The 18,164-nt window shown below is 49.5% G+C and overlaps 1 protein-coding gene across 2 annotated transcripts in view; it reads left to right on the forward strand.

Annotated features, from left to right (window-relative positions):
- EXOC6B (exocyst complex component 6B) overlaps positions 1 to 18,164 on the forward strand; it is a 304,900-nt gene that overhangs the window by 70,828 nt on the left and 215,908 nt on the right. The gene's annotated exons all lie outside the window — the stretch shown is intronic.

An 18,164-nucleotide genomic window follows, 5' to 3' on the forward strand; every position in this document is an offset into this window, starting at 1 on the left:
AAAATGAGGTAACACGTTGCACAGCGATGTGCACAACTAAAATGCTGATCTGATTTTGGTAGGAGTGCAGTTCTGACGGTCAGCTGGAGAAGATGAAGCACTTCAGAGTGAGGATTAACAGCAGCTCCATAGAAAGACAACTACGTTTCTGAAATCAGTGATTCAGATCTAGGGTTCGGATGTCTTCCCTCGCTTCACACGCTATCCCTGCAGGCCAGAGCTGACCGAGAACCGCTCACGGACAGCGGTCAGAGCCGTAGCGTCCCGCACGCCTCCTCTCCTGTCCACCGTGGCCTCTCGTGCCTGCAAATAGCTTGGGCAGAGGTGCCTAAATAGCACGTGGGTATGTGCAGCTGCCGCTCTGCCGATACGCTTCTCTCTGCTATAAAAATGTTCAGTAGCACAGGATCAAAATGCAGCTGGCCTTAGAAAGAAAAAAATCTTGTGGATGAGAAATGGAAGAGGAGATTTTTATTTTTTTTTTGTTTTCCTCCAATTACTTGGAGATGACAGCTGCTAATAGGCATTCCCTGTGACTGCCGGGATGCTGTGCTGCAGGATTACGGGGCCATGCTAAGGCTGTTGAGCACGCAGCTGTGTGCTTCAATATTTTAGGTATGTCTGGATTTAAATTTAATTCTGACCTTGAGTTCCCTGGATTTACGATGATGGGTTTGAGGACGCAAGTTTCTTTGCATAGTTTATGCTACTGGTTTGTTCTGACAACTGTAAGCGAATCTCAGTGTGCATTTTTACTAGGAATACAGAGAAGTAGCTACGTGTTGGTGATGAGTCTTGGGTGTACGTCGGTTGTTTTTTAATTTTAAAGTAATTTTGAATACATTGGTATTGTAATAAAAATGCTACCATGTCATTTTTTAAAGATTGAATTGAAAGCTTGCATTTTTTTAAAAAGCTGGCTCACGTCCCAGCTGCCCTGCCTGCTTCTCCGCACGATGGCCACGGAAAGAAGCAGGTGCCCTCGGCTTGCTGGCACGTGGAGCCTGTTTTTTGGCTCGCTGCAAGCTCAGTTTCAAGCGCTTCCCTTGGTTTTTGGATCCCAGGGTGGTGTTTTGCAACAGCAACTATCGTCCTGCCCAGCAATGCTGGCTTTGTGCCTCTGCCCCTCTCCGTGAGGTTTCTCCCGTTGACCTCTTTCAGGATTTCTCTGAAAAGCTGATGGTAGCGACGGGATTACGGGGGCAACGGAGAGTTAGAGGGTCCGTGATTGCCGATTGCGAGCAGCCCCCCGGGAGGGACCGCGTCCCCCCGAGGCTGCGCCGGCTCTGGCGCCCGCTCCGCACCCGCGGGGGTCTCCCGTTGCGGGTGGCTTCAACCGAGCTGCGAAAACACGAGGGGTTTTCGGTCAGGCAGTTTATTTGAAACGATGGTGATAAGTAGAGACGTGGCATGCAGCGATTTCAGCGTTATTGGGAAATCCCGTCCCCTCCCTGTGCTTTGTTTTAAACGCGAACACATGCGCACCACCCCGAGCCACGTGAGCGAGCGGTTCCCTGCGCGGCAGGGGAGAGAAGGACGTGTTCTCCGTCTCCAGATACTGCCCGGTGGCCTTTTGATGGCCCAGAAAAACGTTTAAAAATGCAGTTCGTGTAGTGTTCTTAATTATCCTCATCCCTGACATTTTTTAACTTTATGTAATCTTCTGCGGCGCATATGGAAATTGTTTTTGCTTTGTATGTGTATTTTAGAGTAAATTAGATTTTACTGCCTTTCTCTGGATGTGCCGGGTAGGGAACGTCCTTCTGCTGGGTGTCGGAGCTCCGGCAGCAGTCAATGCTCTCCAAAGGTCACGGCAGCCCGTGTAAGACTTTGTCTCCCTTGCCACGTGGGCTGGATCCGCCGGTGCCAAGCCTGGGCTTACGTGTGGTGTTTGGAAGATCCCTGCATCCGCTTGCTCCGCGGGAGCCGTGTTTCATCGACATGCCCCAGGACTTCCAAAAGCACCCTTAGATCCGAACTTCCTGCCACCTTAAGCGGTGTCTCTTATTCCGAAGGTTTTCTTTAACAAGCACAAAAAGTAAAAAAAATGTTGTTTATTAAAAGCAAGGAGATTTTATGGTCTTGGATGCAGGCAGGAGAGCCTTTTGAAAAGGTCAGTCTGGTGGCTGGGTATGCGGTGAGTATTTACACAACAGAGTGGGGATAAGGGGATGGTGCTTTTCCCTCCTGGGCAGGTTTGGAAAGCAGAAGCTTATTTTCTAGTAAAATTCAGTAACGAGACCTTCTTAATCTTTGATACTGCTGCTTCTCTACTTGTTATATTAAAGTATTATGGAAGGAAATACATCTTCTGGGACTGTTTAGATGAGCCGTCTGATGGCCAGCTACGGTCTCGGGGAAGAGGCTCCCAAACCAGGCCGGTGAAGCGGCGGCGAAGTGGGATGCTGTGGCACAGTGGGGCAATGATCGATGCCCTCTGGTTACTGAAGAGGGCTGTCGCAGGTAGACCTGCATGAGCTCTGAGATGCCGGCAAGTGCCTCGGGAAAAATATTTATTGTCAGAAGCTTTATAATGTGTTTACACCCATCGTCTTCCCCCTCTACCGAGAGGGAGATGGATAAATAGTAGTGACTCCTGTTGGTCACTTATCCTCAGCATCTTTTGCCTAGCCTCTTTGCAAATTTACTTGAGAAAACCGGTAAAAAGATTTTTGGTTTGCACTGGATTAAAATTGCAGACAAATCTTTAATAATTTGCTACTCTCTTATTAAGACTTGGCCCTGAGAAGTGTTTTCTTAACAGCATGTTGCGCGCCATCTCGATGGTGACTGGACTCGTCACTTGGCGCTTGCTCTTCCATTTGGGAGCTTTTTGAGACGCATCCCGGTGAAGCGTCTGCATTTGTCACCTCAATCCACCCGCTCTTTTCTTGACTCAGCGGCGATCGCGATGGGTTTTGAAGACGAGAAGTGAGAATTCCCAATGCCGTTTGGCCAGAGCCAGTGTGGTGGCTTTGCGCACGGGTCTGTCACCGCCTTTTGTCCCCTGCTTTGCACGTTCCGGCTGGAGCGCACCTGCAGGAACCGAAGCGGTACCCAGCCAGGTCTCTCGCGGCTGTCGGATGCTCTGCTGCTTGCAGCAGGGATGAAAACCGGGGAAAGAAGGAGGAGGTGTGAATGATTTTGAGAATTGGAAACATTTTTTTGAAGTGGCTCCTGAAGCGAATTGTCAAGCCAGGAGCTTGAGGTTAAATGCGATCCCTCGGCTTCCCGGCGGGCGTGGGAACGGAGAGGCCGTGGCAGATGGACAAGTTCGGGTTTAGCATCTTGGGTCGGGGTGGATGGGGCAGCTGCTTGATGGGAAAAGCAGATGAAGGCATCGCCGGGGACGTCTGGAGGGGTGGACTGGAGGCCAACAGCGCGCGTGGGCCACGCTGGGGAGGTGGGACAGGGGTATGTGCAGATGTAAGCATGTTTCTGCTCCCCAGCGCACGGTGTTTGAGGGCTTTGTGCTTCCTTGGGCTTTGACTCTTCTCCTTCCCACATCACGTAATTTGAGTGCAAATGTGCTTATTATCATAAAAGAACTTTTTATTCTAGCGCTTCCTGGCTTTCTGGGGAAGGTTTCTCTGTTTATTTAAGAGGAATTCTGTGCCTTTAAGTCTGCGTTTAAAATTTATACTCCATAGGAACTTTATTAATATATGGATATTCCTCTGAATTCTTTTTATGACCTCAAAAATGAAACTGCTAAATCATGGGCCTTTTTTATTTCAGCATATGTATGACTAATGGCCACAGGGACTGCGGTATCCCCAGTAGCATATCCAGCATGTTCTGTGGACATGGCTGCGTCATAAAATCAAAAGTTTAACTGCAGGGCAACCATATGCTGGACCAGCTTTTTGTGTGGTTGCCTTTCAGACCTTTTTAAACACTTGAAATCCGGAGATGTTTCTTGAAATACGTCCTTTATCTTCCAGCCGTCGTGACAGACGGTATAATTCACAAGGCTTTAAGGAAAACGCAGTGCCTGGTTGAGGTATAAGCACCCCTTGCTCCTTCTTTTGAGCCCTTAGTAATTGCTGTTAGGCTTATTGTATTGTAGCTGGGAAAAGAGGTGCCGTTAAACTTTTTATTCACCCTGGACTGCAGGCGTTCAGTGCTGTAATTTTCACTGGTCTTGCTTCTACTGGTTTTAATTATGCAGGCTGTTAAGTTGTTTAAAGGAAGGCGCTGCCTGGTGCACCGGTCTCCCGCAGACGTGCCAGCTTTGGAGGTGAGACAGCGCGGATAGAGCTCAGACTAATAAAGCGGGTTGGGTGCCTGCTTTGGCGTAGCACGTGTGGGAAAGGATGTGGAGGAGCACGGGGGTCTGGACAGGACAGCCGTGTCGGGAGAGGTGTTGGAAGTAAGGCTTGCTCAAAAAGTGCTGGGAATTGCTCCCATCAGGATGCTGCTGCCCGGGATGATAAATTCTTCAGTTTTCATTTGGATGTCTCAGGCTTATTGTAATATAGCTGCTAATAAACCTTTTAAATTAACTGATTTTTCCTTATTTTTCTTTTTAAAAATTCCTCAAGTGGTTTTGGTAGCGGATTCTTGGGGTGGTTTGATCTCTCTGTACTTTCTCCAGCTGGTGAGTGCTCTTGCCCGGCGGCTGGCTGTGCATACGTGGAAGAGAAGCCGAGGAGGTTTTGGGAGCCTGGGTACTCCTGGTGTAACAGTCACGTAAGGGCCTTCACGTACCTTCACCTGAAGATGCAGAACACTTTGTGGATGTGGCAAATCCTTAATGCCGCTGTGAAAACGGTACCGGCGCTTTGTTGAAGGTAACAGCCGGTCACGCTGCGACCCCATCTTCCACGCTTGCGAGCGCTGCAGCCCTTTCAATTCCAGCAGCAGTTCTTGAAACTAGCCACTGCCCATTTAGTTTGGAGTTTGGCTTTTTATCCAGGTGAGCAAGATTTCATATTTATTATTTGCAAGAAGGATAATGCCTCTTGCAGCAAGCTGCCAGTTGCACAAAACACCCCTTTAGGGGAATGTCATTGCCGCGTTATTTCTAGGGAGATTTTGAAATCCCAGCCATTGCTTTTCAGCTGATGGGCTGTGACTGATTCACAAGCGACGGGGAAGGGAACGGATCATAGGAAACGATGTCAGGGCACCAGGGAGTTCTGGTCTCTGGGTTGCTAATGAGATGAAAACGGGTTAGTATTAGTAGGGCTGTATTTTTTTTCCAGTAGAGGTACAATGGTTTAGTTTTCAGGGAGAGGACTCGAGAGCTGTGCCGTGCAGCGTGCCCTTTGCATGACACTCCTGTACAGATTGCAAACGGGTGTACGCAGAAATCACCAAGTGAAATCCTTCAGCAACCCAAGACTTCCCTTATTTCCTCTTTTTTTTCTTTTTCTTTTTTCTTTTTCTTTTCTTTTTTTTAAAAATACCAAGTTCTGCTGACAGGCTCAGGTCATTTAAGCCTCTCGACATATTCTTCTAATTCGCATACACAGCAAATTTAGAACAGCTTTCATTTGTGGGTAAAAATGCACTTAAGTTACTCCAGGACAGCTCAGCTTTGTTTCTGTTCCCCCTCTCCTAGAGGTGGGCAGGTTCCTGTGGGTGGACGGGGAGGAGATGTCTCGGACACAGCGTTGTGGTCCTTTGACTTCAGGAGCCTCCGTCTACTGCGACCTGAACACGGCTCATCCCTGAGGCCGGAGAGGCCACTCATGGCACAGCTGAAGTGTTTCAAAGGCTCTTTTTTGGGTGAGAAATCAAAATGTCTCTTGGATAAGAGAGGAATACCCTCCACAGTGGGAAAAGTTGAAATGTAGAACTGATAGGGTGCTTCAGCCCTAAGCATTTGTCATTTGTGCTGGATCATCCCAAACCCAGGTTTGGATAGCTGAGAACGTAGCGCCGTGGTGAGAAGTGGTCGGGGAGGCTGTCCTCCTCCTCCCCTGATGGGCAGAGGTGAGGACTGTCCTGCCCTTAATTTTAAGAAAGCAGATAGATGTAACCCCAGGCACCGCTGCAGGCGTGGGGAGGAGCGGCTGGGAGCTGCCCGGCGGGAAAGGGCCTGGGGGTGCTGGTCGACAGCCGCTGGACATGAGCCAGCAGGGTGCCCAGGTGGCCAAGAGGGCCAGTGGCATCCTGGCTTGTGTCAGGAACGGTGTGGCCAGCAGGAGCAGGGAGGGGATGGTGCCCCTGCGCTGGGCACTGGTGAGGCCGCCCCTCGAATGCTGTGCTCAGCGCTGGGCCCCGCACCCCAAGGCGGCCATGGAGGGGCTGGAGCGTGGCCAGAGCAGGGCAGCGAGGCTGGGGCAGGGGCTGGAGCACAAGGCTGGGGAGGGGCGGCTGGGGGAGCTGGGGGGGCTCAGCCTGGAGAAGAGGAGGCTGAGGGGAGCCCTCCTCGCTCTCTGCAACGGCCTGAAAGGAGGCTGGAGCCGGGGGGGTCGGTCTCTGCTCCCCAGGAACAAGCGATGGGACGAGAGGGAACGGCCTCAAGCTGCGCCAGGGCAGGGTTGGGTTGGGTATTGGGAAAAACTTCTTCCCCCAAAGGGCTGTCAGGGCCTGGCCCAGGCTGCCCAGGGCAGGGGCTGAGTCCCCATCCCTGGGGGGATTTAAAAGCCGGGGAGATGTGGTGCTGAGGGACATGGTTTAGTGGTGGCCTTGGCAGTGCTGGGTTAACGGTTGGACTGGGTGATCTTAAAGGTCTTTCCCAACCTTAACGATTCTGTCATTCTGTGTCTCGCTGCAATTTCTTCAGGCATGCCACTGGTTTCCATGAGCGTTTCCATTTCCCTGTCATGGGCTGGGAGATCTTTAATGCAGTCCGTTTGCAAACGGCAGGCTGGAGAATGGGGGAAGGATGAAGGTCAAAGTATTGCATTGGGTTGCCCTGGTCTCCAGAGGTTGGGTCCCACAACACTGGGATCTAACTCCAGAGATGAAATGGCATCCTAAAAATAAATAAAGGGGGATTCTTGATTGCTTCACTATCACTTGTAATTATTTTTTTTTTCATTGACGGCTTATTTTAGGGTGGAAAATGTAGTGGTTAAATAGTCTCCTTGTCCTGCAGGGAATGAAAGCTAAAGACACAAGAGCATGTGTCTGCTTTAGATCCTCTAGACTGGAAAGAAGAGGGGGAGAATGTGGTTTTCTTTTCCCTTGCCAGTTTGAAGGTATTTTAGACCAGGAAAATACATTCCCCACATAACCAAGTATTTTTTAAAACAAATTGGAGAAACTAGTGTCATCACTAGCACCTCTAGTATGCTTGGATGCTATGAAGGTGCTCCAAGGAAAATGATGTTTTCATTGTCACGGACCGGGAAAATGACAATTTAAAGGCCATAGCGTTTCAGAGGAGTTGCAGCAAAAAATCTGCTCACCCTTGCTGTCAGCCGATGTGCGAAGGGAAACCTCTGTGCAAATGATTAAAAGTCCTTTTTCTGTTCCCTGGCTGCGGTGGGCGCAGGGCAGCGGCACTCTAAAAGCTGTCATTACGGCGCAGAGCTGGGGGGGAGCTGATTTTGATGCTGTTGGTACGTTTGAGGAGGCTTGCTGACTTCCATCAGTAGAAGATGCAGTATATAGATAAAAAATGTCTGCTGAAAAATCGCTGTTTTTGCATGGTTCTTCCTACTGTACAAGGAGGATAGAAATAAGTCGTGCCAGTGCTTATAAAATAAAGCTTACGATGATCTTCAGATGGGCACTGAACTCGGTCCGGGCATCGCGTGACAGATTTCAGACACACCTGGGTGGTTTGTGTACCTGGGACGGTGGGAGACCTCTGGGCTCTGAATAATTCAGGGCCTGTGGCTTATCAGCCATCTCGCTTCATGGCGATTAAGCTGGCACAAGATCTTGAGGGCAGTGTTTAGTGTTAGGTGTAACTGAGCGTCCCTCTTTCTGGAAGCACAGCTTCGCATGTGTCTCCTGTCTTCCTTGCGCTTTCAGCTCGTGCCTGGGCTAGCAGGCTGTGGAAGAGACCTCCATTCTAGAGGAAGGTAGAAAATGGGCTAAAAGCTGGCAGGAGTATGCGAGGGATGGGGATGCTCAGTGATACCTGCTTTTCCAGCCGTAGCTCGCTTCGGCAATCGAACGGCTGCTCCTTGCCTCATCGGCTGCCCGCGGTCCTGCTCGGTGCTGCGTGGGGCCCTCGGCTGGGGGTAGGAGCTGATTTTAGGGTGGAAAACATAGGAACAGGGAAGGTAAATGTGGCAAAACTTGCTTTGCAGGCCACTTTGGTGTCCAACGGCCTTAATTTTTAGTCTAATCTCAGAAACACGATACAGATTGCAGCTCTGAATTAATTCACCCTTAAGAGCCCCAGCTGCAGTTTCTCTCAGTGCAGGCTTACGTTTTTATAACCGTTGCAGGGAGAGTTTCCCAGCACTCCGTGTTGTATCTGACGGTTGTCTGAGCTTGCTGTGGATTCTGGCTTCAAGTTTTCCCCCTCACTTGTAACTTCTGCCATCAGTGAGAATTTGTAGTAGGAAACCCACAGCAGCAGCAGTTTAGCTTGAAAGACCGATGAATAAATTCCTTGGCTTAGCAATTGCTTTAATATGGAGAAAGCATCGCCTTGCCTCCCTCTGTGCCTTGTAGGGCTGCTATTCAACATCCCAGCCTCTGCAAGAAGCTGTAGGGAGATGTATGGCTTCGTCTGCAAGCCCCAGCTGCTCCAGTGCCACCGTCCCCGCTTGGATCGGGAAGCCCAAGGCAGCTCAGTGCTCCTCTGAAGTGTCTGCCTTTGCTTTACACAGCACGGGAGTAAGAAGTGGGAGCCTGGCACCGTCCCGCTGAAAAAGCGGGGCGAGAGGCTGTGTTTGAGGCGTCGGGCACGGGGCGGTTGTGGTCCTGCTTCCGAGCAGGGACCTGCTCCTCAGCTGGTGGGTGCTGTAGGGGAGAGGCCGCAGAAGGGCAGCAACGAGCAGGTTGTCCCCGTGTGGACTCCGGTTGTGACGGAGGCTTCTCCGTAGTCGCTGGTCGAGGGCAGGATTTTGCTTAGTTGCATTGACACCGATAGGAACTGTTTGGAAACTGCTACCGTGGAGCACTGAAACCGCTGCCTCCATCTGTCCTTCTCGTCCTTCCAGTTGTGCTGAAATCCTAATCAATGCTAACAATTCTTGTATTTCCCGATCCTTCCTACCTTCTTAGCGCTCTGCCCGCGGCAGCCGGGTGAGATAGGTGCCATCCGTCACTCGGCGGGCAGAAGCGCGGATGCAGGGAGGCTCGCCGGGCGGCGGGGGAAGCCGGTGACGTCGGGGATCCGAGATAAGGAGCTCCTGGCTCTGGCGGGGCTGGAAGGATGCTGCCGGTTACGAGGTGCAAACAACCTTGGCCTTCTCCGCCTTCCAGGGGGGCCTGGCGGATGCTGATGCTCCTTTTCATTGCTAACCTTTTTTTTTTCAGCCCCTCTTAACGCTGTTTGTAGTTCTGCTAAGTCATAAAACAAGCGCCCTGGGAGTTCTCCTTATAAGCAGACAGCAGTATAAACAAACACCCCATACCATTCTCCTGGCGCTCCAGCCTTGAGGAGTCTTGTTTTCAGCTCTGACCCCACAACCTTTCCTCTGGTTGGCAGCGTGCTGGCGTTGACAGTTCGGATGGTTCAGCCAGAGTTGAAAGATAATTGCTGGAGGAGCAGCGGCCGGGATGGTATGTGTTATTCAGCAGGACCCCCTTGAGGCAAAGCTTTGAATCTGGTGCACATTTCAAAGCATGTGTTAAACTTTATGTGATACTGATTAAAACGGAGGGCTTCGGGGTGAATTGGCAGGGCCCCGCAATTGCGTCTGCCAAATGACATGCAAAGAAATGTCTTGCTACAATATAGGGCTTGAGTACTTGTCTCGGCAGAATCAGGCTCTGAAAGGGGGAAAGCCTTGCTGGGCCGTTCTTCCTATATGGTGAGCACACACGAGCGCTTATAGGTCCTGTGTGAGCCCTCTGCTCATGTGGTATTTTCATTTAAAACCTTTTTACTTTCAAACCCATATGGAAATAATACTGCTCCCCCCCGCCCCGTCATGTCCTTCAACTTTGTGTTTCCACGGAGCAGATGTCAAAAAGCGAGGGGATAAATGAAGGCAGGTACCGTCAGACCCTGGCTCGGTCCGAGCGAGCGGGATGTACGCGCCAGCCCGGGGCCGCAGCAGCGCTGGGCGCTCCATCGCTGCGGACGGCGATGGAAGGAGCTCCCACACCACCACGCTTGCTCTCTGGTTCCCTATCTTCAGTGAGGATGTGCTTTGGTGTATCACCCATACAGTTGTGGTTTTTTTTTTTTTGTCTGTATATCTTGGTGGTGCTTTAATAGCTAGCTCCAGAAGCTTCCTCTGAGATGCCCAAAAGGTTGATTTTATTTTCAGGGTGACGCTGCGTTATGGGGTGTTCGCTTGGACCAAGCTCACCTGTGCCTTAGTTGCAGAATTGGAAAGAAAACGTGGGCCCTGCTGTGTTCCCGTTCCTGGGATACACAGCCTCTTTCCATGCACAGCACAACCGGGGTAACTCTTGCTGTCTCGAGAGTCTTGCAAAACTCAGCAATTAGCCAGAAAAACCCCACTCAAAAGTGGATGTGGATGGGTGGGAGCAGTCTGGTACCTTTTTGAGATAAGCCTGCTGGGCTGCATGAATTTCTCTGGCTCTGCAAGCTGCAAGTGTGCGGCCCTGGGCTTTAGCAGGAGTGGTAGCAGAGGGCAAGGAGCCTTCCTGTGCCTCAGGCAAATTGTGGGAAGGGTTTAAGAAGCAGTTGTAGGGGGCGGAAAAGAAAAAGGTACTGGGAAAATGAAGAGGAAAAGCTGTGAAACGTAGCGTGCCGGAACGTGGGTCTTGTGTGCGTGCGTCTGCGACGCAGCGGGCGGGCGATCCCGGCGGGCGGCGAGCAGAAAAGTGCCGCTGGGCTCTGGGGCAGCGTCCACTGCTGCAGGCGAAGAAGCAGGACAAAGATGTGCCCGCAGCTGTGTTTGCTTAAAACGTTTCCCTAAATCAGAGGGGCCAAGGGAGTTGGCTCCCGTTAACCTCACGGTGCTTTTGTGTGCAGGTAACACTGGTCGACGTGCTTTCCAGCTGCTTTTCCACTTGTACGCTGATGTGCGTACATCCTATGGCAGCCTTCTCCTCTGCTTGCCCATGAAAAACACAGAGCCTTTCTTCCTGGAGTATCTTCTGCTCCAGGGATTTTTATTTTTTTAGCTTCCAATAGCTTTTTCTGGAGCTGTTCGGAAGCCGTTCCCCTTTGGCGCTGGGTGTCGGCATTTCCAGTCAATGATAGAAACACTTTCCAGTAAGAGCAAACGCCGAGTGTTTGGGGTTTGCTAGGGATTGTCAGCGTTTCCAGCGCCTGGTCCTTGGGCATTTCTGGTGATTGCAGCTTTGGACATCTTCATTGTCGTGACTTTGAGCAACTTCGTTGTTCTTTTTAGGAGAACATTACCAAGAAAGGGCCGCATTACACAAATGAGGGACATCTATAGTGAGAAACAGTTTTTACCACATTTTGGCGTTGTATAAGATGGGGTGTGTGAACACTGGCTGATGTGGCACGCTAAGTGGAACTGTATTTATCCTTCAAATAACTTCTTGTCCCTCCCGTTAACCTTCCCACTGCCAGCCGATAAAATCTTTTCCATTCACCGATACGCCTGTGCGTGTTCACATCTTCTGGTTTCTTCTTGTTTTCAGTACTGTTTTTCCTTCTTTCCAACGTAATTCTGATTAACTTTTTGCTAGCCTTTTTTGCTGCTTCGCTTACTTCTAGCCTCTTTTGTTTCTTTCTGGCCATGCTTTATTAAAACTGGCAACGTTCATTACTGTCGTCTTCACTAGTGAGAGCTTGATGGACTTGGTGATGGTGGAAGTGTCACGGCGTGGAAAAAGTTGTATGAATTTTCCATCTCTGTATTTTAATTAAGACTTTATTCTTCAGTGTCCGTGACTGGAGAGGGCTGAGACCTGGCGGTGAAGCTACTGAGTTTACTGTCTGCCCAACCTCACGGGTGGATTTATCTTCTGGCATCGAGGACTGTTTTGTCTCCAGGTATTTTGGGGTTGACTACAACTGAGAAGGTGGCCAGATCAACTCCCTGTGCACCCCGTGGTAACTTAATTGAATGGTACCTTGTCCTCAGCACTCCCCTTCCATCTTACAGCATTGCAAGTGTCGCACAGAGAAAGAAAATAACAACAAAATGATTGAGTTTTGGTCCAAGCGAGATGGCGATCAGCTGGGCACGAGGACCCTTGTTTCGCACGCCGGGCGGTGTGCGTGGTGCCTCCTCCCTGCCCTTCCCGAATTCGGCGTAATGACGTATGGCCGCACAAGACTTTTGCGGGTTGTCTCCAGCTCAGCGTGTTTAGGTTTGCAGAAGTCAGCTACGGCCTGTTTGCTAGGTCAGGGAGGAGTTGTGTAGGCAGGTTATTGCATGGCAGCTGGTTCGGGAAAACTGGTGACCTTGCGTTAACTCGCTGATGTGCCTGCGCCGCGTGATCCATAAGCCGGATCCCTGTCTCGGAGATGCTCTAGGCAAACGGTGTAGCTATTTTATTTCACACCTCTGTCTCTGAAACGTTGGGCGTTGCGGGTATCGAGGCGTATTTAAGGCGTAATTAAAGATCTGCGACCACCTTAGCCGAGAGCCCTGCGCGGGGGCTCCGTGGAGCGTCCTGCCGCTCCTGCTCCCCACCAGCCTCTCCTGTGAACCTACCAGAAGTCCATTGGCGGAGTAAAAGCAAGAGATGCTTTTTGTTACTTGAAGTGTTTTCCTTATAAATCGCTGGCAAGCGTCGTGACCTAAGTGGATCATTGAAATATTAATGAAGAGATTTGTAGGGAAAGGGAATTCGTGTCCTCTGGATCAAAGAAATTTGTTGTATGTTAATTTGATGTATTTACAAGTTCAAATGCTTTCTAAATGTCGTCTTCTTGTGCTGTTTCTGTTAGCAGGGAATGCGAATGTTTTTAATAACCTTTTATTTGCAACAAAGCTGGCAGAAATGCTTTCTGTTTTACTTCAGAGTTGGTGGCATTGCCTTCAAGCGGTCTCTGGCCTTGGAGGTTGAGTTAACCCCTTAGTATCCGACGGGATTGCACCCGTGCCAGACATGTAATATCTAGAAGCACCTGGCACAGACTGCAAGAAATCTGGTTTAGTTCTTGAGAGCCCAATATTTGACATGCAATTAAAAGGCTATGAGCTTTGCTAACTCTTATAAATTTCTTTTGCAAGTGTGGCTGTTAAAGTCCAGTTTTATTAGCCACCTGTGCACGCTTTATTTTTTAAATAGGGACGTTGGCCCTGTAAATCTGACTTTTTAAAATTTAACGTATCAGATGTTATTGAAGTATCTTTACAGCGCTGTGCTGTTGTTGCAGCTGCAGCTTTGATAGCTTATATTTGCAGCTACTGCAGATCTAATTTTGTATGTGAGCTTGCGTGGGGGGCATGTATGCATACGCGCAGAAATAGGTTTTACGATATTCCCAGTGAAGCATCTACAGGCGGACCTGGACAGGGCATGGTGTTAAGGGCAAGAAGCCGTTCCCTGAGCTTCAGGAACTGTACACAAATCTAGAGGGCTGGAGCAGGCTTTAACCCTTCAACTCCTCTGTTTTCAGACATCTTGTAGCCTGGAAGAAAACAAAACCAAGCCTCCATCGTGCCGCAGTCCCATTTATTGCAATGAAACTTCAACTAAGATGATCTTCAGAGAACATAAGATCATTTGGGTGGGAAGGGACATCCAGGGAGGTCTCTAGTCCACCCTCCTGCTCAAAACAGGTCAGGCTTTTAGGTCAGGCCAAGTTTCTCAGGGTTTTATCCTGAAAATCTCCAAGGATGGAGGCTGCAGAATATCTGGGCAACCTGTTTTTTCATTATATCCAGTAAGAACCGCTCTTGTATTGTTAATGCTTGTTTTAAGTCCTCCTCCCACCACGCACCACTGTAAAGAGCCTGGCTCCATCTTCTCAATGACCTTCTCGTAGGGACTGAAGGTGGCTATCAGGTCACCCTGAAGCCTTCTCTTCTCCAGGCTGCCCAAGCCCAGCTCTCCCAGGACGTGTGCTCCAGCCCCTGACCGTGTTAGTGGTCTCCACCTGACATACCTGGTCGATGCCATCCGTGTCCCAGGGGAGCCCCAGCTGGGTGCACTATTCCAGGTGTGGTCTAACGGGTGCTGAGGTCCTTGGGGATGCGGTGAATGAGCCCTGCCGGTGACATTTCCAAGGGCTGTATCATGGAGCTACTTTCCCCGGCTCTGAGTCCCCAGCCAAAGGATTTTTGTTATGCTTTTAGTTCGTGTATTCTCCTGGTTTTGGTGCATCCTCTTTTGGGACTACAACTAGCTTTGTGCCGTTGCCCTTTTGGCAAGGAGATGGCCCTAACGGCCTGTAGGCTGAGTAGTTTTTGGGTGCTCGGGGAATATGTGAACGTAGCTGTAGAAGACTCCCCGTGGTGCTGCGTGTATGAGCCTTCGGCAGGACAGATGCCCTGCTTCATGCTGCTCGTACGAAGCGCAGGACCTGCCTGCACCATCGCAGTCAAGGATGAAGGACTCGTGGTCAGAAACCTGGGGCATGAGCGTGGCGACGGTGCTGGAAGTCACGCTTGCCCATCCCACGCGCTTTGTGTGCTGGGCCTCAGATGGGGAGATCCTTGCATGATATCATTGTCCTGGAATGCAAACTTATCCGATCCAGCGAGACTTGCATCAGCTCTCCCGTGAGCACAAACAATAAAAATTGGTCTCCCGCAGAGGGATGATGGGATTTATTGTGGGCGCACGTGGCCCAGGTCTGGCTCTTGCTCGCCTCTTTTATAGAAACCTCTAAAATGTGAGAGCGCTACCAGGTGTCCCGAGGCATTCAATCTTAATTCTGAAACTTTCTGTGGGACTGTGGCCAAGGACTGGCCACCACACTGGGGGCAATTTCATAAACGTCGTCTTTATTATGGGCAGCCCAGCTAACTGCGTTCTGCATCGTCTTCAGCCGCTGCCGTGTAGTATGTGGCATTTTACACTGGTCTGCAAAGATCTGCCCTGACCTCAGAGTCTCTTTGAGGTATAATTTTATGCTGTGCTTTTTTTTATATAAAAAAAAGCATGACTAGTTTGCTGTTGCAGCTGACTCGAATTTTTTGTCTTTCTTTTAACAGCACGGTGGCTTCTGGCTAATAGTGCTTATGGGGCTTTAATAGCTACGCTATGACTCCCCAGTTTGTTTCATATATGCTAAATGGCTTTTTTTTGGGTGCTTTTCCTCAGAACTACAGATTTAATTCTCTTCCCGCACCAGTAATAAAACCCACTTGTGTGATGTGGTTTTTAAATACTAATAATTTCCTCTTAGTCAGAGACCTTATGTACCGAGCATCAACCGGGCTGGGGAAAATTAGCTTTTCTGCCTTATAAACCCCTGCGAACAGTTGTTGCTGATAGTAATGCTGACAGACGCCCTTGCTTGGCGGTCTGCGTGGTGCCACTGGAATGAAACGTCAATAGGCTGTGCATGGGTGGGACAGCTTGTGTACAGCTGAGCCTTGCCGTCTTTATCACAAACAAACAAGTCCTTGGAAATGTTCAGTGATTTTCAGTTCCCCCTCCGCCCCCCAAGTATTTATTTGCTTTTCGCCCTTTTAGGTCAAATTCTTGTCACTTGCTGCTTCCTGGACCCGATGATTCCTGATTGACTTAAAAAATAATAATAATAATAATAGGAAAAAAATACCCTGCATAGATTAAGCTGCTGAAATGCCTTCAAGGCGTTGTTTGTAGGTCTATGTTCTTTCTTTGCTGAGAGAAAGTGAGTGCTTTAATGTCTTCCATATTTCACAAATCTCTCCGGCTTGGATGCAAAGTGCTGTGGCATTTGAAGGTGCTTTTTGCTGCTTTTAGGGAGAGACTGACGGAAATGTTGGCAGACACGGCTGTGATTCGGCCTCTTAAGGTGAGTTTTATGTGTCTGAAAGGTTCAAGATCAACGCTGTCGGAAGCTGAGGATCTTAGAGCTGCAGAATGTGCTGTGGATGAGTTATGCTCTGGAGGGAGTGTTTTTTTGGGGGAATCGGGGATGAGAAGGAACAAGTTTTGCAGCCTGGGCAGGCTCCAAGGAGCCGAGCTATTTCTGAAGCCTTAGAAATACGTTCTGGTTCCCCTTTACCGCGTAACTCTGTGCTGCTGCGTGCAGGTCGCTGGTGCTCCAGCTGTAACCTTCTGCCACCTCCACGGGCAAGGAGGAAGCTCGTGCCATGGCGGAGCTGCCGGGATCAGCGTGCCAGTCCTCCGGCGTGCCCTCTGCGGGGAGACCTCTCCGTCACCTCCTCCCTGCGCCCCTGCAAGTCGTCTCTGTTGCTGAACCTTGTGGCGTCATTCATGTTCCTGGCCGCTTCTGTTTAATTGCCAGGTGAATGGTGGTCGAAGGTGAATTGTTAACCTTCTGTGCAGAGCCTCAGAAGTGAAACCCTGCAGCTTATCAACTTTTTACAAGACCACCGCTCCTACTATTTATTTAGCCGTCTTTCTGCAGCCAACCGAAAGGCTCTTGTGGAGCAGAGGGCTTCTTAGCTGCTGTCCCTTTGTCCTTTCTCCTTCAGCGTCCCCCTTGCGAGGGGCACCCGTGTGAGGCCAGCCCTTGAGGGACACGGCGGCGTGCTTTGTGGTGATACTCCACCGACCTGGCAGGTTGCTTGTACGCTGTTTGGGTTTTTTCTAACCCCGTGGAATATTTAGGCTTTGATCATGGTCTTATCTTGGGAAACAAATGAGATACTGCTAATATTGACCCCCTAATAGCTTCTTTCCTTGTTTTTCCACTTATTGGGTGTTGTATTAGGGTCATATAGCGGCTACAGGCTGTTCTTACAGATGACAAGGTGAATCTAGTGTTTGCTTCCTTTTTGCATCCGTCTGGTTCTCTTTTTAATGAGTTAAGTTGGCACTGAGGTGAGATTTGGGTACGGGAAAGGCCGGTAAGTGGCAGATGAGCTGCAGGTGTCCAACGGCACGGTTTTGGTATGAAGTGGAGGGAGCTGCTTATGCCGTATCAGCTCTGGAATAGTTTCATGTCTGATTTTTAACATTGACAGTTGACGTTTTTGCTTCTTATCTGACCCAATGGTTCTTTATATGCTGGGGGAGAGAGGAAGAGTTGGAAGAGAAGAGACAGGGATAAATTTTATGTTTTTAATCATAACTTAGACATGGGCGCGCTGTTCTTGCTGTTCCTGTGTCGTCAGAGAGAAGCAGAAGATAAGTCCATGGACAGAAACAAGTGCAACTTCAGTCAAGTTCCTTAATGGCCAGCAAATAGGCGGTGGTTTCTTCAGCTGTTGTGCGTCCCGCAGATGCTCAGAGAGGATGGATAGCCTCTCCGCGAACAGTGGTCTCCCACGCTCTGCTGCTGTCCTACCACGGACAAGTAGCTGACATCCAGAAATTCCGAAGGATGTCGTGGTTTGATGTGCAGATCAAGAGCTGATGGGATTTCCATGTTCGTAACGTCTCTGGAGCCAACGCTGACGCTCTGGGGATGGAGGCTATATAAGGGCTTCAGTAAGAGCCCGTTGACAGCGCTTATCTGTCAGAATTACATAGTTGTTATGTAGCTCCCAAATAACGAAGACAGTCCGTAAATTAAACTTACGTCTATGACTTATAATATTTGTATGTGAGTACATGTTAACTCTTGGTGAAAAACTTTCTTTAATGCAGTTATCACATAAGAATTGAAGTAAAGATTCTTGCGTGGGTTCAGGTCCTTTCCCCACCGTGTGTTTCTTTGCAAGGCATGGATACGTTATATGCAGTACATGTGTTGCCACTAAAAGTATAGAAATGATCCAAATGAGAAACATTCAGTTTTATAGCAGTCTTTAGACTTGACTCTAACTGCTGTGATTTTTTTTCAAGTTTCAGGGAACCTCCCTTCTAAAAAAAAGAAAATAAAGATTTTATTTTAAACTGGTGGCCACTTTATGGTAGAACAGAATGAAAATCTGGGGAAAGGCGATGTGTAGGGGTATGTCTGGGACTGAGGCGGAGTTGTATGAAATGTTGAAATAGCAGCTTTGGAAGGAGGGTCTGTGATAATCGTCCCTGGCTAATTTTGTGTAAATTTGGCAGTTGTATGTGCAAGTTCAGCCTTGGAACTTCGAGTACCTGGGCAGCGGTGGGGGAGT

The sequence above is a fragment of the Platalea leucorodia genome, assembly GCF_965183815.1.
Source record: "Platalea leucorodia genome assembly, chromosome: 6".
In the NCBI taxonomy this organism is placed as follows: domain Eukaryota; kingdom Metazoa; phylum Chordata; class Aves; order Pelecaniformes; family Threskiornithidae; genus Platalea; species Platalea leucorodia.